The following is a 15219-nucleotide window of genomic DNA, read 5'->3' as shown; positions in this document are numbered from 1 at the left end:
AAGGAGCCATGGAAATGTTTTGCCAACCCACACACTGGTGGTGTGTGTTTTTTGCCTGAAACAGAAGGAAGTCTGTGTGTTTAAATGGCTGAGAAAGGCTCAAGGTATCTGGGTTTCTCTAACAGAATGACCCTTCAGACCTTTAGGTTTTGACTGAACACTGAATGTGCCCACAGAGCCAGGGCTGGGGATGAATGCAAGTCCAAATCCAACGGTGAAAATGAAGACTGGACAAAGTGTTCCATGTTCATCAACCGTTTTTTGTCTTTATAAAGTTGTTGAGAAGTTCACATGAGAAGCTAAAGGTCTTTCCTTCCTAACAAGTGGTCACGGAGAGGAGATAAATAAAGAGACAACAGATTTGAAGATATCAAGACACTGGCACGTTAAAATGAGTCACAAATGTTTTGAGCCAAGTGTGATAAGTGATAAGAATGAATCTTGAGCAATCACACTGTCCTCCACCGAGGAGGTTATGTTTTCACACCTTTCTGTTTATCTCTTTTTATTGTTAGCATAATAACAGAAAAACTACATCACTTTCTGGCAAAACTTGGTGGAAGGATGCAGTACAAGTCAAAAAAGAACTTTTAAAATTTTGGTGAAGAGCCGCATTAGGGGTGGATCCAGGAATAATTTTTTTATCTCAAGAAAGTACTCTTCAACATTTTTACAGGTTTTCTCATGTATTTTGATGACAGAAATGAGACGCGTGTAGGGAATTGATATCTGAAATATGGTACATTTGGGCCTTGGCAGAGGTAAGTGCTCCTTCTAATTTCACAAATGTGTAAAACATATTTATTTTAAATCACTGCTTCCCTTGTATTCCACTAGGTACAGGGTAAAATGGGTGTCCTCCTGACTGCGGCAGTTGTCTATGAGGTACACCTGAAGTGTGTCTGAAAATCCCCTGTACCTCACACATGCCTCGAGCCAAGCTACTCAAAAGGAGTGGCAGTGTTTGAAAAGGTTTTAGCCAGTGAGCTACTCAGGATGAGAAGGTTGAGTTTGAAAATGTATAATTCACCCTAAGGACCACAATCAGGGCATTCACAGCATAGGATGCTGGTGCTAGTGGGGGCTTTGTATGGACGTGAGTGAACTAAGTGCACAAACCACATCAGCCTAACAGGTCACCAGAAATGCTTGTATTCTCAATGAGCTGAGTATGTTCTGTATGCCTGTGGTCAAGTGCATTATGATGAACAGTGATTGTGTTATTGACAGAATACCAAAGTCACCTAAGGGACTGGCTCTTTTCATCTTCAGGAGAATAATTCATTCACATAATAGACTTGGGTAAATCCCATAAGGCAACAGTCCAATGCGCCAGAGGCCAAGGACAATGACAAGGCCTATCAAAGATCAACAAACACCAAGATTCATTCATTGACCTGGAAACTTCAGTTTCTGTCCCCAGTGGAACCGGTTCAGCCCCACCCTATTTCATAAAACCAAACAAGAATGTGCACAACGCTGTGCACCGGGCATTATAAAAGAGCTGGAGTTACAGTGACTACTTACACAGTGCCTGCATGTACAGGGAAAGTGTCATAACAGACAGGAGTTTCAACACATCGAATCACAATTCAGTTACTGTGAGCACTGGGTGAATGCATGCAGTGAATACATGTCCTGGCCTCTACATCAGCAGTTCATGACTCAACAACAGCCATTGCACACAATGTGCAAGTGAGTGTGCACAGACTATACCTGTTGACAGGAGGCTTTTGATTTCACATGTGACTTCAGTTTATTGTCACCTCTTCATTGTTCATTCACACTCTGCATTAGTTTTACTCGAGACAGCAAATCCCACCGGCACAGAGTCATGCGCAAAGACATTCTAGAGACACATGCATTCACAAATACAAGTTATTTCACTGAAGAAACATGCTCTAAACTCTAAAACACATCTGGACATTCTCCTGGAGGGAGCTGTATGTGTGAACGCAAATGTCTGAGTGAGAGCCTTCTGATTTACTGCAGACAGTTTTTCCAGCAAGTCCCCCAGTAAAAAGTCTGCAGAAAGCCCGAAGGAGCCTGTGTAAAGAACACACGGACCTTTTGGTGATAAGGTCAGACGAAGACGTTGATGTGCTGTAAATAAAAACATGATCTCCACATAAGAATGAATACATTACATCCTGTCTCCGCTCTGGAGACTTCTTTGTTGTTGTGAATGTGGAGATTCTCCAGCTGCGTTGTGCATGTGTGAGAGGCAACCTCTGCAGAAAGTCTGGATCCAATTCTTCAGACATCCTCTGAAGGTCATGTCTGAAAACAGTTAAAGATTCTGTTCAGACCTGGTATTAGCATCTGTCCTGAGAAATCTGATCCCAAGTGGCCAGCTCGATGTTCAGGTGTAATTCGGTCTTTCAGACCACATTTGTAGGTGGTCTGGGACGCATTTGGCCACATTCTTTTTTGTATGAATGCAAATCAGTCCTTGGCCACTGTGAAAATGATGCTTTCTCCCCCCTTTTTCACTCTGCTCTGTCTCCCTACAGTAACATTTGATCAGTTGATTAATATTTGAATTTTGATTATCAATTAGATAATGTAGATAATCTTTTTTGGGTTGTGTGTTGTATTGTTTTCCAGCAAGTTTGTGTTCAAAGTTTATTCTGTTATGTTTGGGATGTTACTCTGTTTGGTTGTTAGGTTGCTTTGCAGGTATGTGGGCTCAGATCAGCAGGTCGTTCAGAGAGAGTGATAAAAGGTGTGTATGATCAGGGCTCAGAGAGAGGAGGGGCTGGGCACACTCAAGGTGACAGAGAATGGGTGAAGTGTGCTGCATTGAATTACATTTTAGTCAACCTATTGCATATATCTCCTGTATTTGTGCAGATAGGTTGAATTGTGAGGTCAGCAGTAACCCAGAGTCCAAACTTGTTCTTGTCTTGAGTGTGATTTCTATTTGTCTTTCTGTTTAGCTCACCTTATACCTACCAGCGCAGGTGGTAGGTTCCAGGCAGGTGAGGCTATAAAGGTAAATTCCAGTTAGTAGTGAAGAGGGGTAGAGAGGTTTTGCCAGCTTGCGGTGAGACTGCAATTTTGTGCGTGCGTGCGCTGAGTTGATGTGACACACCATGTAATAATTGATCTTTTTCATAGATTCTATAATATAATAATAATTATATATATATATATATATATATATATATATATATATATATATATATATATAATAGTTAATAGCAGAGCTTAGCCCTGCACGTTCATTCATTCAGTCCCTGTATACTCACACTGTCATTGGACACAGGCTGGGTAAAAAAAATAATTTGGTCTTAATGAATACACATATATGTTTGCATATATAGCAGGAGACACATTCACATTCAGGATGCTTTTTAACAACTGATGGGAACTTGAGATTTTGTTCTTTTCGGAAGGAATTTTAAAAACCAGGTCTGATAGTGACACATTCTGCACCTGCACTCGGATGTGTAGACTGACAAAATGATTAAATGTGTTTAACTATTTTTGTGCTCTTAACTAATGGTTGAAGACACAAAGGCTGGTGAGGAGACAATTTTTCACACAGTTGAAAGTCATTGTGGATTCTTTCATGGCTGATTGGACAAAAAGTCCCACCATCTTAAACCCTACCCCTGTTTTGTTTCCTCTCTGGTAAAAATCAAGTGCTTAAATTCTAATGGAAAAGACACAGCTGTTACAATAAATCTATAAACAACCATTCTGGCTTTTTTATACAGCACAAGTTAAAAATCTCCTCGTGGCTAAATGGAAGGATGACTTGTTAAGAACCACTTACTCAGCTGGTGGGAGGAGGTTTGATGCTCTGACTGTGTGAACTCCCATGGAACTGGCTCAGCGGCGGGAGGCTCGTCTTTCATGTTTTGGTCCTTGTGCCAAACCACCAGAGCTGCCTGAAGTGATGCTCAAGAAAAAAGAGAACATATCAAGTCATAAAGCTCCACTGTTACATATCAGAGAGAAATGTCACATTCATCAGATACAGATAACAGCTTGTCAACTCGTACACTCCTTTCCACCGCAGGGATTCCATTCGTCGTTGTCACTGTCTGAACATCTGTCTTTTCATAAGGCATTGTGAATCACAAACAGAAATCCAATGTCATATTCCTGCAAGAACACCATCACACCACAACAGTACATACAACAGTTTCCCAACCGGTAAGGATTCACAAGATCATTTTACAGAGTCAGAAGTCAAGGAAGTAAGACATTCTTCTTGTTGTAAATAATTCTTTTTTAAATACCTTTTCAATCAAGCAAGAAAAAATATATGTAGTTGAAGTGTTATTTTGCTATTAGGAATCAAAAGATTCTTTTTTATATTCAGTGTGTGCTCATTGTTTGTTTAAACCATGATATCACCTTAATTTGCAACTAGCAAACACGTACGATCCCAGGTTAGTTTGTGTTTGGCATGTTCACCTGCATGTTCAGGTTACAGTCCACAAACCATAATAATTGAATAAAAACAAGAGACGAGTATAGTAAAGTTAAAGTTACAGTGTGTAGAATTTTGTGATATCTAGTGTTGAAGTTGCATGTTGCAGCTGAACACCCCTCACCTCACCCTCCCCTTCCAAATATGAAAAAGAACCTGTGGTAGCCTTCAGCTGTCATAAAAACTCAAAAGGTGTTTAGTAGTATTTAAGTATTTAAATATAAAGGGGCTTTTCTGGGGTAAAGAAAACTACAATTCATAAAATTTGGATGAAATGATCTAGTGAAAACATCATGAGGATTATTCTACATTGAATTTCTGCCAATAGTTCCCTTTTACCTCAATCTTACACACTGGACATTTAAGTTAGTGTTTATTGGTTCAATTTCTCTAATAACAATCTACTGGTTATTAAAATGACCCAAGATTATTCACGTTCAAAGTTCAAAGATTATTTAAAAAGATTTAAATCTGTACCTGACTCACTTTGTGCACTATGTTAAGTATGTAGGCCCACTTGTTGTAGCAATGGCTGATACATTTTTTTGCTATCTCAACATGATAATGAAACTTTGCTTTGTTTAAAGATCCTGTCTCAAGTTCATTTAACAGGTCTTATATACAATATTTGAACATGAATACAGCAGCCAACAACTATTTCCTATTTAAAGATGCAGGCCCCTGTTCAGACCTGGTAATATCCATCCTGAGAGAGTCACTCACAAGTGGACAGCTCTAAAAACTGAAATACACACTTTATATTAAAATGGGTCCTGAATATGTCCCCTGCGATCACTTGGCCACTTCCCCGCTCTACATGCAAATTAACATGTATTTGACTTGTTTTGGTTAAGACTAAATTATTTTATTTTGACCAAGTCTGAGGTCACTATCGGATAAATAAATGTGGACACATTTTAAAAAACCACATGTTAATATGACGTGTGTACGGGGGCCTTTGACTACTTCTGATCACATCTCAGTTGCGACAGTGCGTCTTGGGTGTGTTCACACTTATATTTAGTGCTGTCTACTTGCGTCAGATCACGTAGGATGGATGTGGCGTAATGGCTTCCTAATGGCAGAGAATCAAGTCACACTCCCTCAGTGCGTGTTGTGGTGCAAGCTTCTCTCCTCTTTCTTTTGGTGGCTGGTCGGAACTTAAACCCACTGGCCCATCACACGTCCATAAAGCCCAAACACGACACCCTGGTGGACACCCAAATTCCCGCCCCCCTTTTTTTTCACTGTGTGGAATCTTCCAGAGAACACACATTGCAAACACACCTGTTACTGTTAAAACAAGAAAGACTAATTTGTACAGTTTTCTGTCAGGTCAACTTGTTTGTTGTTATGGTTCGTTATGTGACTCTGGTGACAAAGGAGCAAGTATAGGTCAGTTAATGCTCTAAAGCAGAGGTCAAAATGCAAAAGAAAGGCCATGGTAACATGCTATCTTCACTGCCCTGTGCCCATGGGATGTCCGGAAGTTCAGAACACCGGTGGACAGGATGCACTTGGAACAACTAAAGGGAAACAAGTTCACAAACTTTTCATCTAATAAGAAAAAGGAGAGACTTTGTTGAGTCACAAAATGCTGCTGAGCCTGTCACCCCTTTAACACTTTCTGACAGTTTATGGGCAGTTTCCTCCAGTTAAAGCATAAAATGTCTGTGTCAAGTTTTAAAGAGCAAAGTCAGACCTTCCTTTCAGGATGTCTGACTTTGCTACACAATGGATATACAGGATAAAAAAGCTGTAAAGAAAGCTACAAATGCTTCCTGTCCTGATCTGAAGTTAAAGTCCCAATGTCCTTGCTGGTATGGTCCTAAATTTTAAATGATGATGTTTATTGCTCGCTCCCCTACAGCCAGTAGACGATGAGTATTAGCAGTATTTAACCCTCACCTGCCAACTCTTATAACTCTTATTGTGACAAATAATCTCAGCTCAACATCTGCTTGCCAGCACAGACTCATTAGAAACTTACTTTTACAAAATGGCTTTTACTTGATTGTTTTGAGCTATTACTTATGTCTCATTATATCCTTTTCTTTTGCCATTACTTTTATTGATACTATAATATTATTTTATTTGCTGTCCTCAATTTTAGATTTTGTGTCATATAATTTGCTGCCTTTGAGTCTACATGCGATTGCCTTTAAAGTTTGGTTTATCCTCATTGGCTGTTTTCAATGGTGCCACATTAATGAAAGTTATTTTAATAATTACTATCAACAATGTCTACTATCACCATCTTTAATAAAGAAGTTATATGTTTCAGTTTGCATTTTGAATGGGGGTGGTGTTAAGTCTGGATTCACATGTGAATGAGAACGAGAGACGTTTGCATTTCATGAGGTTTGCCTCTTTACACCCTGCTCTCTTTATTTCCATGTATAAAGTTACAGCGAGGGGATAATGAAGAGCTACCCCTTCCAGAAGTGTGAGACATGACTATGAGAAGTAACAGACCATTTAGTGTTCCTTTGTTTAGTTTGTAGTAGCTGGTCAGCCCTTGAATTCTAATGAGCACATGTGTTGTAGAGTCAGTCACTAGTCATATCCCCTGACCGTTGATCAAACTATTTCCCTATGGTCAACTGATTTTAAATAAGTCATCATTATTTTGAAATGTTGTAAATCCATGTCTCATAATTGTCGTCATGGGCGTCTGACAGGATGATCATTTTGTCCATGAGGTGACAGTGTGTAATATGTCCCGTCCAGCCCACACATTAACATCCAGTATATCAAAAGTCTAACTTTCACCCAGTGCATAAACCGTGGTGCAAAGAGAAGCTTTGAGACCCAAGAAACCCTCTCATTTCATGACATCACCACTCAGACATGAGAGGGCAGGGCCAGATGGAATAAACACATGTGCAGGACAAGAACCATGTCCACACTGCCCACACAAGTGTAAGGACCTACCACTCCCCACCCATGTCTCTCATTGCTTATAGAGACAAATGTGTAAGATGATGAATGGATGAAAAGATTCACAACAGAACTGAAGTTTTTAAATTCAAATGATTCCACTGTAGAGTTGATACTGAAGTTTGGCTTTTACTTTGTATTCTCAGGACTCCCCGGCACACAAATCATCTTTTCCACTGCGGTCTCTCGCCGCCACTTTGATGGATTATCTAATTTTCCCATCATCCAGAGGAGAGGTGCTGTACATGCTGAATCAATGGTGATCTTAGCACTTTTGCTCACCCCATAATTCCTCTCTGTCCAGCTTCACTCTTGCCAGTATGGCTGCCAAGTCTTTTACGCATTTATGAGTCTTTGGAGCAGTCATGCTGACATCACCAGAGCAGTGTGTTTATGACAAAGAGACAGAGGTTTAACTGAATTAGGGGAAATTACTTTTATACTTCAGCTTATGTGTGATTGTTATAACTTCAATGAATGCTAATAAGTTGGCGTTCTGTATAGAGATACAACAGACATAAGATAGGGTCTCACTAGATTTGGACAGTGACTGCGAAAGGGAAGCGAGCTTGAGCGAGCAGGGAGTTACAAAACCTCCAGACCAGATGTGGGCAGCTGGAGAGTTGTGTTACACAAGGATCCTCGAAAGCGAGCGCGTCCACATGAACACAGAGATAAGTGTGTGGGAGTTGATACTTCCACACACTCAGTTATCACTGATGTTAAGAAAAATAACATTTATCTCTCAATTACACGTCACAATTACATCTCTCAATTGCACGTCACTGCTGCTTTTGGAGGTTCCAACATGAAGCTGAAAACGTTCACTTTAAAAGTGTTGAGATTTAGTGCAACGTAGTTTTCCATGCACCAAAATTCGAGTGAAAAACATGTCATATTAAAGAAGTTTTATGTGTACTTACTCTGCAAGTATAAGGAAGAATGTGCTGCTCAGAGATGAGTTGTAGGCAGCAGAGACAGGGCGGCAGCAGAGCACAGAGCCCATCCTATATATCCACACTTCCTGTGCCTTGAAGTGTGTCTTTTCAAAGGGCCCCTTTGCTCTTCTGTCTCAAGTATGTTTGCTCCTGGGTATCAAGGACTGCTGCTCTTTTGCTGGTGCTAAACTCTGTTGTAATGTGAATTGACGTAAAACTGCAACAATCTAAGTGTGTAGACTACACAGAGCTGAAGACTCATTTAGTCGCTCCCTAAAAATTTGCACACACAGGAGGATAGGATTGGGTTTTTTCAATTCAATACCATGTTTACACAGTTCCTACCCACTCGCTGAAAGAGATTTTGGACTATATGTGCTGGAGTATTGTGCTGGGCTCAGATGAAGAGAGTGGCCCCTTGTCTACCACATTCAAAGTATGAAGTAATGAGTCATGTCTGGTTTGATAGCGTGCAAAAGGAAAGTCGGGGAAAAAATGGAGAAAAAAAACATGGAAAACCAACTGTTGGATGATGGATGAAATAACTACTCCCCAAAAGGTAAGTCACAATGTCTCATTAGCCATCTGGTGGTAGGTCATAAAACCTGCCTCATCCATGTTAGTGGATGGGACATGGGGCAGACTAAAAAGTCAATGTATGTGTCATATATATCTTTTGAAAAAGTTTTTTGTTGTTGTTCTCATCACACTGATTTAAGTGCTTATGTGCTCCAATAAGTTTGATTTTAAATATGTATTTGATATCAGCATGACCTTGATACCACAGCTCCATTTCTCAATCTCCACAGTGCTGATTCAGGCTCCATATGACGTCCTCAGCACATTATGGCAGCGTTCATATCTGGAATATTTTGGCTTTATTTCTGAATGGTGGGCTGAGACACGTCATCCATCCATCACGTCACATCCCTTTGCGGTTCAATTAATCCAGTTCTGATTGCTCTGCCATGACATCACAAAACACCAGGACTAGAAAGGGTAGGAGGAATGATTGCAGCAACTATTGTGATTTTTTTTTTTAAATATAGACCATTTTGTTATAATTTCAGAGCCAACAATTTCTAACTAAATGAAACAAAATGAATGACTGCAATTCGCAGTAGTAATCATTTAATGTATTCATATTTATTTATATCTCTTTCTGTAACCCACCCTTCCAGTCAAAGCTTGCCTCCTGCGTTAACATGCAGTTAAACACTGACTGAAGCCACCTGTTTTGTCAGGAAGACACACAGAAGCTGTTTCAGGACATAAACCTGGGACAGATAATCATCTCTGCGTCCCGCCACTGCTACACCCAGCCCCCGATACCCTCACCACCACCACCACCATCTGCTACGGGGGTAGGGCTGTCTGTTTCCATGGTAACCCTGTACCCCTCCTCCCTATAAGCAGGCTTCTTTTGTGTGTCCCACGTGCAGGCTGTTCCATCTGTAACTCGACCATGCTACCCGAGGGGTGCTAGTGTTAACTGTATGACCGAGAGCAGTAAAAAGATCTGCACCCATAAACAAGAAAAGTAGCTGTTAGTCCACTATCATATGAATCAAGGATGGTGCTACAGACAGGCTCTCTTTGTTTTATTATATATATTTTATTTATTATACACATAAAAAACTCAAGAAGCCTCACTGTTGAGAGCACCCCCCCTCCCCCACAAAAAACAAGGTGACCTTGCAAATTAGGCCTGCCCACCCCCTTTTACCCGGTGCCTTGTCAGCGTTAGACCCCCCCCCCCCAAAAAAAAGGAGGGAAAAGCTGTTAACTGGTAAGGAAGTGAAGGAAGTGGTAGTAAACTAGAAGCCAACTATTCAGAGTCTGCAAAGTTGCATTAAAAATATCATATCAGGCCTTCTTTATGAGCCATGACTCATTATAAATATACACTGAGGACTGATTGCATCTGGGAAACACTTCGAGATCAAAACTTTTTTATCATTCCAAAAAGCAATTTGTGGCCACAGTACTGTAATTACAGAGTTTCTTGGGTAATGCCACCTCTTTTGGTGGTGTTATATATGAGTTTTGCTCATATACTCCAAACTCTGGCATATATGAGTTTTGCTCATATAACTAGATATGTGGCTTTGCTATGTATGAGACTATGTTTATTTTCGGAACTATTTTACTCTGCTGTGATATAGGCCCTCCCGAGATCCTGCAGTCCAAAATTCATCTCTGGCATCGGAAGCCCTTCTGTATCAATTGTATTTTCGGGTTAAGTTGAAGTGAGTAACCCTGATGTGAGGCAGAACCTTATTAGGCTCTATTTGGGATTCACAGACTCCTAAACAACACACACATGGAAAGCATTAGTCGTGCTGGCGAGAAAACTCTACTTTTCAGCTGTACTGTGCATAAAAATCTAACAGTGCGGTCTAGGTTTACTGCTGAACTTCATCGCTCTCTGTCCTGTAAATATCTGCCAAAAACATACAGGTGGAGGTCGATGTGCTACCTTGACATTAATTCTGTCGTCTTTTAATAATTAAGGTTCACATTCACATGGGTGTTGATGGCTGTAGAAAGGAAGAGTAAAGGATAGAAAACAGGCACGATGAGTGCACATAATGACACAACTGACAACCAGACTGCAAGAGAAACAAATTCCTTCTTTGTCCCATAGTGAAAACAGGGCTGGTCATTTTATTAAAGTCATGTTGGACAGTTGCCAGGTCAACCTTGTGCTAATGCCATTTAATAAGATGCCTTGGACCCTCGTGCTTTTTCATGGGTGTGTTGGCAGGGAGACGGCCTAAAGAATGCAAGTTAAAAGATTAAAACCAGCAACAACGTACAGCAAAAATTTCTGCCAACTCAAACACCCTAATGTGATTGTAGCTTTTCGTTCATGTGCCTGTGTGGTTCATACATTCTCATATTAATACAGAGAGAAAAGTGGTGATGAATAAACTCATCATGTCCCAGTTTAGGAAACAGTCCCTGTCAGAGAAAGAGTTCTGGAGCCGGAGCCATATTTTTTCCATCTTCATAACCCTCTCAAGCATTTCAGCTCCTTCTGCTGACAAAGGAACTGCCACAACTGCCAGAAGGGGAACATTAAGGCTCTCCCTGTAGAACTTGCAGTTGCATTCAGGCACAAAACCAGTTGCAGGCAGACTCTTTAGACAAAAGTGTATGAGTGTGTGTGTCTGTACATGTGTGTGTGTGTGTACCTGTGTATCTGTGGCAGGAAAGCAAACATCACAAGGGGATGATTCACAATGGGACAGGTTCAGGAAGCAGACAGGAGGGCAACTCTCGAGCAAAGCCCTTTCACCTCCTTGGAAATGTTGCAATGTCATTTCTGAGCTTCAGGGAAAATGTAACTGTTAGTCAGTTAGAAGGGAGTATTAAAGGCCACAGCTCTATAGAGACGGGGATCATCAAAACAGTAACAGACAGTTTCCATGTCCACACTCATGTGGATGAATCACAAAGTGCTGTTTATACGTTTTTATACACTTTGACGCACAGATTAACAAAATTACAACAGAAAAACGGTTTAAATCTCCTCCGTTGGGCAATCAGAGACAACTTGAGAAAGCAGCTTTGAGCCAGATTGTGTGTCATGCGTCAGCATTTACACAAAGACCAGTTCTGTCTTCAACACTATAACACCAAATAAACAAGATAACTCAACAGAGTAAGATGTATCTGATCTGTATCAGTAAATGTGTACATGCTCTACTATTCTATGCTATTTTAGTTTGGAATGGTATAGTTTGGGTCAAAAAAGACAAACAAATGATCCAAGGATGTTTTGTTGCTCATCTGTCCGTTGGCTTGTTTGCCTGTCAGCAGGATTACGCTAAACTATTTTACCATGGACCAAGAAAGAACCCTTTAAATATTGGTATGGATTCAGACAAATGAGCAAACCCTGATTTTATTTTATAATTTTCTTTAACTTCTTCTTTTTTACATATTCACCAATTACCCAGGGATAATTTATGAATCTTGATGAAACATCAGACTGTTTAAAGGACTGTTATCTATGACTGTGTGCAATTTAGTGCAGATCCAAATAGAAGTCCCGGTCTAGTGGATTTATATGAGGTTACTAAAGGAGACTGCTGGGTGTTGGCAGAGATAGGCACTGTTCATCTCAACCCATCCAAGCATCTGGGTACAGTGTCAATATATTGTATATCTGTCAAGAGATCCAGTAACTCTCCAGTTTGAAATGTGGCACCTCAGAATATCCTGGAAACAACCCCATAGCATTGTCCGCACTGTGATCCTCCTTCAATATTAAGGCAAGGAAGAACAGCCGTGGTTAAAGAGGCTGTTACAGTACGTTCACAGTTAGAATATTGGAGTCTTTTGCAAACTAGACAAGATACCTTGTGATGTTTATCCCAGTGCTTATTCATAAGTGAGTGTATTCAGAATAAACACATACTGAAGAAATGCACTCTCACAATCCAGACCAAAAGTCAAGAATGCCTGTGGAGTGAGTCCACATGCAAACACATAGACTTATTCTGTGTTAGCATCTAGAGAACTGACTTTACTCTGAAGGAGCCACGAGGCTGGGGCTGCTCAGTCTCCAGATTATTTTGCTCAGTCATTTGGGCTCTGGTTTACCAGGGCTCCCCGCTTTGCCCCCAATGAATACAAGCATGCTTGTGGTTCACAATAGAGCTCCACTGCTCCCTGAGAAGGGGGAAGGGCATTGCATTCCTTCACTGACCTGCTGTTTGTGGCAGATATTAAGCAATAACCGCTGCTTTGAATGCTCTTTTGCCAACCACTGAAAAAAGTTCAGGGGACAAAGCATGGCAGTCCCGTGATCTTGGCACTTCGTTCTCAACGAGTGGTAGTGAAGGTGATCTTGTTGGTCAGTCTGTTTTCATTTGCAGAGAAAAGACGTGGAGACTGCGACTTCTGGAGATCTGGGGATAACAATGTGATCATTCAATCTGAGTGGATACCTCAGGAAACTAATTCTGACTGGACGTCTGCCATATTTAATCTGGGTAACCGCACACATCTCATTTCAGTCACTTCTGGGGAAAGTGCAGCGCAAGGCTGTTGAAAATACAAGTGCTTTGTGTCACCTTTGACTGAGTGTGAGGTTAATACCACAGATAATAATACCACTTTATTTCCTCAGAGTAATGAATCGACATTGTGCTGAGTTTAGACCCCTCACTCTGTGATTCATGGCCGTAGCTGCTCCAGACCCCTTTTAGCACTAATGTGGGACATAAATAGTGCACACTCCCCTTTTGTTTTCTATAATGAACAATATGAAGTGTAGGATAGAGCTTCAAAGAAATGCTAAATGGGGGTGGCGGGGGCGGAGGAAATGCACGTGCGGCTTTGGCAAAGAAAGTGTGACACGGAGGAAGGGGCCTCACAATGCCTACAACTTCCGAACATCTGCATGAGCAGGAAGAAGGAACGTGCCACTATCAGCGGGGGTTTGTGCTGTTCCACACATCCCCAACAGTTTTGATCTGACTATGCATTTGGAGTAATACATCGAACATCTTGTTCCATTCCATTTAAGAAACATCACAAAACTGAAGCCTATTTGAGATAACAATTCACATGTCCAAACTCGATTACTGTAATTCCCTTTTGACCTGCCCCAGCAAAACACCTCTGGGCAGCCTATACAAATGGTCCTGCTGAAAGGCTATTGGCTGGTTCCAGCATGTGACCCACATCACACTCATTCTACATTCTTTACATTGGCTTCCCATTAAATTCAGAATTCATTCAAGCTTCTCACTGTAACATATAGAGCATTTCATGGCTCAGACATTATGAAATGCCTCCTATGAGCGCCTTAAGAAGAAACTAAAAAAGTAATTTATTCAAAATGGCATTCCTTATGTGTGCAAATACTACTGAAGTTTTATTGTGAAGCACTCTGTGAAAGGTGGTATATTAAATAAACCTTGCTTGCATACTTATAGAAAACAAGGGTTTATTTGTAGGTTAGTTGGGTTTGTTAGCTGAATAATCCAAAAACTGCGGAACAGATTTTCATGAAAGTTGTGGAAGGGTGGGACATGTGTCAACAAATAATTCATAAAACATTGTGAGATAGGGTGTATTTTGCATATTCACCATTTTTTTCAGGGAATCATTCATGGATCTCGATGGAGAAAAATCTGACATGTTTCTTTTTTTGTGCGATTCATAAATATTAAACAAATTAAAATCTAAGTTGACAATGCACAAGCATCAAGATGTTATCATTGAATAAGTTTGAAATATTAAGTTTGAAATATTTTGTTTGGACATCTGGTAGACTGACCAGGCCAATATCAGCTTATTGTAGCTATGGCAGTATTGGTTTATATAATAAAGTATCTCTACTTCTTCTTCTCATGCAGGCCTACAAATAACAAGACAGTGCAGTGAAGACATACATTTTGGTGTGAATCTGGATTAATGGGTGGATCTGTAAACTCTTTTTTTTATTTCTTTAGCTTTGGGATAGGGTTGGGTTTGCTTAGATATTCACTGATTCCTCTGGGAATAATTTATGGATCTTAAGGGAAAAAATCTGGCATTTGTAGAGGCCTGATATTTCTAAGTGTGTGCAATTTGGTGCAGATCCAAATGAAAAACCAGGTCTAGTGGATTTAAATGAGGTTTCTTAGGGTGACTGCCGGGCATTGGCAGAGGTAGGAGCTGTACTGAGTGCCATTACATTCATCTTATCCCAACCAACTGTTCACCGGAAAATGAAAATTCACTTATTATCTACTCACCACTATGCTGATGGAGGGGTGGGTGTTTAAGTCCACACTTATAGAGTTTTAGGGGTAAACAGTGTTGCAGCCAAATCTAATACAATTGAAGTAACTGGGGACTCCTTCTAACGTAAAAAAAAAATAGAAAAAAACATAAATT

The 15219-nt window shown here is 40.5% G+C and overlaps 1 long non-coding RNA gene across 2 annotated transcripts; it reads right to left on the bottom strand.

Moving 5' to 3' along the window:
- Positions 1-1731: 1731 nt before the first annotated feature.
- Positions 1732-8414, bottom strand: LOC109631259 (uncharacterized). Of its 2 annotated transcripts, none has more exons than XR_011244325.1 (4): positions 8308-8414; positions 3782-3907; positions 2148-2280; positions 1732-2046 (listed from the first exon to the last, which is right to left on the bottom strand). It is a non-coding gene; the product is annotated as an uncharacterized lncRNA (long non-coding RNA). The 2 variants fall into 2 exon arrangements; XR_011244326.1 differs by having other exon boundaries at positions 3782-3896; positions 8308-8371.
- Positions 8415-15219: the final 6805 nt, after the last annotated feature.

The sequence above is a fragment of the Paralichthys olivaceus genome, chromosome 10 (assembly GCF_024713975.1).
Source record: "Paralichthys olivaceus isolate ysfri-2021 chromosome 10, ASM2471397v2, whole genome shotgun sequence".
Lineage (NCBI taxonomy): Eukaryota > Metazoa > Chordata > Actinopteri > Pleuronectiformes > Paralichthyidae > Paralichthys > Paralichthys olivaceus.
This window is presented reverse-complemented; position numbering and strand designations above follow the sequence as displayed.